The sequence below is a fragment of the Otolemur garnettii genome, unplaced genomic scaffold, assembly GCF_000181295.1.
Source record: "Otolemur garnettii isolate 467f Iridium unplaced genomic scaffold, OtoGar3 scaffold00060, whole genome shotgun sequence".
NCBI classification, from domain to species: Eukaryota; Metazoa; Chordata; class Mammalia; order Primates; family Galagidae; genus Otolemur; species Otolemur garnettii.
The window spans coordinates 5,399,786-5,405,785 of NW_003852455.1; positions in this window are offsets into that span (position 1 = coordinate 5,399,786).

A 6,000-nucleotide genomic window follows, 5' to 3' on the forward strand; every position below is an offset into this window, starting at 1 on the left:
TATAAACATCCAACTTTCTTCTTTCTCAAGATTTCTTGACTATTCTGGATGGCTTGCACTTCCATATGAGGTGAGACACTAATGCCTTCTCATGCCCTTCCTGAGCAGACGAACAGTCCTGCTCATACTCCCGGCCTGTGAGAATCCCTAGAAAATGGCAGAGCTCTTCAAAGCACCTCCTTGGACATCTTCTTGATCAGTTTTTCCTTTTTTCAGTCAGCCTCTTGTTAACTCAAACTGGTAGCACCACTTTAAGGAACTGCAATGTTAAAAACTTGCCACTAATTATTTCTGAAAAATGCCCTGAAAATAGGGCAGTTCAAACAGAGTTCTGAGTTAAGTCAAGTAAGGACAAGCCCTGAAAATGAAGCTTTTCAGTGAACTGCAAGAATGGTCAAATAGTCTCTTGACTCTTTCTGGGAAGAGGCCTTTTGGAAATCTTAAAACCTGTTCTTCCTCTTTCAGTAGCTATTGGGCTTCTGGTTTCACAGCTACCATAGTTTTAACACTGTCGAAGTATAGGGTTGCCATGGAGCTGGGAAGAGAAGATAGAATTAGGGCAAGCAGGCCAGACATAGTGACTTATACCTATAATCCTAGCACACTGGGAGGCTGAGGCCAAAAGATTGTTTAAGTTCAGGGATTCAAGACCAGTCTGAGCAAGAGCAAGACCCTCATCTCTACTAAAAATAGAAAAACTAGATAGGCTTGGTGGTGAGCATCTGTAGTCCCAGCTATTTGGGAGGCTGAGGCAAGAGGATCACTTAAGCCCAAGGGTTTGAGGCTTCTGTGATGACCCCATGGCACTCTACCCAGGGTGACAGAGCGAGATTCTATCTCAAAAAGTAAAAAAAAAAAAAAATAGGGAAAGTAAAAATGCCACATAGCCTAATGTTATTACTGAAATACAGCTGTTTTTCTTCACTAACACTCTTTAAATTATTTCAAGACTTGGATTAATTCCCAGTTATGAATAAAGTAATTTTGACAGTTTCTACCAGCGTTCCCATTGCTTTTAGGGTGAAGCAGATTTTCTGAGGTCTTTATTTCATCATTCTGGAAATGCTTTTATCCCTGGAGGGATTTAAAATTTTAATTCCCAACTAGTCAAGTCTATATTTAATCTCGATTCCTCATAGGCTCTCTCCTTGCAGGTTCTCTTTGCTAATATTACATTTCTTTACTTGGAGATTTTCCTTTGTCAGTGTCAATGTGGGGAATATATTAAAAGTAATGTTGTTTTAGCTCTTTGAGGGTTCTCCATTCTTCTTTCCAAATGGGCTGTGTTAATTTGAAGTCCCACCAACAGTGGGTAAGTGTTCCACTCTCTCCACACCCATGCCAACATCTGCAACACTGGGACCTTTCTCCCATGTGGGCTATGCTCACTGACATTAGATGATATCTTAAAGTAGTTTTGATTTGCATTTCTCTGATGATTAGGGATGATGAGCATTTTTTCATGTGTTTTTTGGCCATGTGTCCTCTTCGGAAAATAGTCCGTTCAAATCTCTTGTCCAATAATTAATGAAGCTGTTTGGTTTTTTTCTTGTGGATTTGCTTGAGTTTTTGTACATTCCGGATATTAGCTCTTTGTCAGATGTGTAACATATCAGTGTCTTCTCCCTTCTGAACATCGTCCATTTGTTTTGTTGATTGTGTCCTTTGCTGTGCAAAAGATTTTCAACTTGATCAGGTCTTATTTATTTATTTTTGTTGTTATTTCAATTGCCAATGGTGTCTTCATAAATTCTTTCCCAAGGCCTTATGTTGTAAAGAGTTTCCCACTTTCTTCTAGAAACGTATCTTCTATTTGACCTCACAATCTCATTAACTAGGTATCTACCCAGAAGAAAAAAATTATTTTATCATCAGGACATTTGCACTCAAATGTTTGTAAGCAGCTCAATTCATAACTGCAAAGATGTGGAGTGCCCATAAACACATGAATGGATTAACAACTATGGTATATGTATACCATTGAATGCTATTCAGCTACAACAAAAATATGGAGATTTTGCATCTTTTGTATTTACTCAGATAAATTTGGAGAACATTCCCCTAAGTACAGTATCTCGAGAATGAAAAAGCAAGCATCCAATGTACTCTATACTATGTTGAAATTAGTATATCAACAACTATAGGACCACATTAGAGAAAAATACAATTCAATTCAAGAAGGAGAAAGGTAAGGAGGGGGGGGTTGTAAGTTCCCACCTAACAGGTGCAGTGAAAGAGTATATGGAATACTATCTTGATGAAGGATTCAAATGCAACTCAGACTTTACCTTACAAATGCAAACAATGTAACCTAAGTAAATAACTCCTCACAATAATCCAAAACCTAAAAAAAAAGTTCTTTTAATATGTACATCCCTGTATATGAGATGGGAGGTACTTTTCTACATAAACTCTATTCACAATTTTAAAGAAAAATGTAAAAATAATTTTTTAAAGTGATGAAAAGAACTTGGTCAAGAGATATGATTTGAAGATCAAGAGGTAAGAGAAAATTTACAAAGTCCTAAAATACTGGTAAGAAATGGGATCCATAACAAAAATGATAGCATACCTCTAGATCAGGGGAAAAGTCAATTCTTTTGCTCGAATAGAAATAAGTAAGAATACAAATAGAAACATAACAGAAAGTCAAGGTGTTGAGAAAGAGGCAGTTAAGAAAGTTCTTGTCTTACAATCTATTTTATCTGCACATAGAAGGTAAGCACTATTTTCACTCATAAAAAAAATAAAAACTATAGAATAAGTCATTGAAAAATATGTAGACATTATTTGTTGAATATTTTTTCTGAATCTATTGAGATGATCATATTGTCTTTGCTGTGGCTTCTGTTTATGGAGAGGATCACATTTATTGCTTTATGTACGTTGAAGTATCCTTGTGGTCATGGTGGATTATTGGTCAATTTTTTTGGTCATGGTGGATTGTTATTTATTTTTTTGATATGTTATTGAATTTTGTTTGCTAGTATTTTATTGAGAATTCTTGCATCTATATTCATAAGGGATATTGGTCTCTAGTTTTCTTTTTTGTTCTTGGGTTCTTTTCTAGATTTAGTGTCAAGGTGATACTGGCTTCATAGAATGAGCTAGGGAGAATCCTGTCCTTGTCCATGTTGTGGAATATTTTCTGTATTATAGGTACCAGCTCTTCTTTGTATATCTGGTAGAGTTCAGTTATGAATCCATTCGGTAGGGGATTTAATTTTGTTAGAAGACTTTTTACTGCTATTTCAATTTTGTTGTTAGTTATTGAGCTTTGGGAGTGTTTCATTTCTTCATGATTGAGTCAGGGGAGATGGTGTGTTTCCAGGAATTTTTCCATTTTCTCTACATTCTCTAGTTTATGTGCATAGAGATTTTCACAGTATTCATGGATAATGTTTTATATTTTTGTGATGTCAGTTGTAATGTCTCATTTTTCATTTCTGATTGACCTTATTTGAGTCCTTTTTCTTACATTCCTGGTTATTCTAGGAAGCAGTCTGTTGCTTTTGTTTACCTTTTCAAAGAACCAACTTTTTGTTTCATTGATCTCCAATTCATTTTTGTTTGTTCTCCATTTCATTTAGTTCTACTCTGAACTTCATTATTTCTTTTCTTCTGCTGGCTTTGCATTTTGGTTTGAAGTGTAAGATTATGTTGTCAATTTGTGATTTTTCTGTCTTTTTATGTAGGAATTTAAGGTTATGAATTTTCCCTCAAGGATTGCTTTTACTGAGTCCCAATGTTTTTGTTAATTTGTGTCTCCTTTGTTGTTTAGTTCAAAGAATCTTTCCATTTCCCTCTTAATTTTCCTCTTGACCCAATAATTATTCAGTAGTAGGTTGTGTAATTTCCATGCTTTTTTTTTTGTAGGTTTGATTGTTTCTCTTGTGTTATCTTACCATGATTTCCAGTTTTATTCCACTGTGGTCTGAGAAGGTAATTGGTGTCATTTTTTATTTTTGAATTTTTAAAGCCATGATTTGTGGCCTGAGATATAATCAGTCTTGGAGAATGTGAGGCTGAGAAGGATGTATATTCAGCAGTTTAGGTGGAATGTTTTGTAAATGTCTGTTAAGTCCATTTGATTTATATAGTCTGGTTTAAGTTCAGTGTTTATTTATTTTCTTCTTTGATGATTTGTCAAGCTCTGACAAAATTCAGTACTCTTTCATGGTAGGAACTTTCAAAAAACTAGCCACAAAAGGAATATATTATGAAATTATAAAAATCCATATATGCCAAATCCATAGCCAATATCATGCTTAACAGGGAAAAGTTGAAAATATTCCCTGAAGAACTCTAACAGGATAAGGGTCCCCACTGCCACCACTTCTATTCAACATAGAGCTGAAAGTCCTAGCCAGGTCAATCAGATAAAAGAAAAAATAAAGAGTATCCAAATTAAGGAAGAAGAGGTTAAATTATTGCTTTTCACTGATGACATGATCTTATATCCAGAAAATCTCAAAGCTGCCACCAAAAGACTCTCAGAATTGACAGATAACTACAGCAAAGTCTCAGGTTATAAAATCAATGTACATAAATCAGTAGTGTTTCTATATACCAAAATAGGCAAGCTGAGATTCAAATCAAAGACTTAATGCCATTCACAAGCACTGCAAAGGAAATAATATGCTTGAGAATACATTTAACCAAGGAGGTGAAATATATATCTACAAGAAAAAGTATGAAACCCTAAGGAAAGAAATCACAGAGAATACAAACAAATGGAAAAATATACCTTTCTCATGGATCAGTAGACTCAACTTTGTTAAAAAGCCCATACTTCCCAGAGTGATTTATGGATTCAATGCAATCCCCATCAAAATACTAATGTCATATTTCACAGATCTACAAAAATGAATTCTATGCTTTGTTGGAAACCAGAAAAGAGCCTGAGTATTCAAAGAACAATTCCAGAGGGATCACATTACTGGACTCCCAACCATACTACAAGGGTTTAGGAACCAAAACAGTATGGTATTGTTAGAAAAATAGAAACATTATGGACCAATGGAACAGAATAGAGAACCCAAATATAAAACCGTCAATCTCCAGGCAACTGATCTTTGACAAAAACATAACAACACATGCTGAGGAAAATAAAGCCATGCTTAATAAATGGTGCAGAGAAAACTGGATAGCCATGTGAAAAAGAATGGGACCTCCGTCTCTTGCCACTCACAAAAATTAATTCCAGATAGATAATAGATAAATATAAAGCATGGAACTATAACAATTCTAGAGGAAAATGTAGAAAAAACTCTTCTAGGGCGGTGCCTGTGGCTCAAAGGAGTAAGGTGCCGGCCCCATATGCCAGAGGTGGCAGGTTCAAACTCAGCCCCAGCCAAAAACTGCAAAAACAAAACAAAACAAAACAAAACTCTTCTATTGGCCTAAGCAAGAATTTATGACCAAGACCCATGTGGCCATCAGAGCAATAACAAAAATAAATAGGATTTGATTAAACTAAAAATCTCCTGCACAGCTAAAAAAAAAAAAAAAAAAAAATTCAACAGAGGAAACAGACAACCATGGAATGAAAAAAAATATTTGCAAGCTATAGATCCAATAAATAGCTAATATCCAGAATCTATTAAAAACTTAAGCAAATCAGCAAGAAAAAAATCAAACAAACACATTTAAAAATTTCAGCAATTGTAAATCAGAACTACTTTGAGATATCACCTAACTCCAGTAAGATTAGCCCATATCACTAAATCCCAAAACCAGAGATGCTGGTGTGGATGTGAAGAAAAGGGAACACTCCTGCACTGCTGGTGGGAATGTAAACTAATACATTCCTTTTTGAAAGACATCTGGAGAACACTTAGAGAACTAAAAATAGACCTGCCATTTAACCCTGTAATTCCTTTATTAGGTATATTCCCAGAAAACCAAAAATCGCATTACAACAAAGATATTTGTATCAGAATGTTTATTGCAGCCCAATTCATAATTGCCAGGTCATGGAAGAAGCCCAAGTGCCCATCG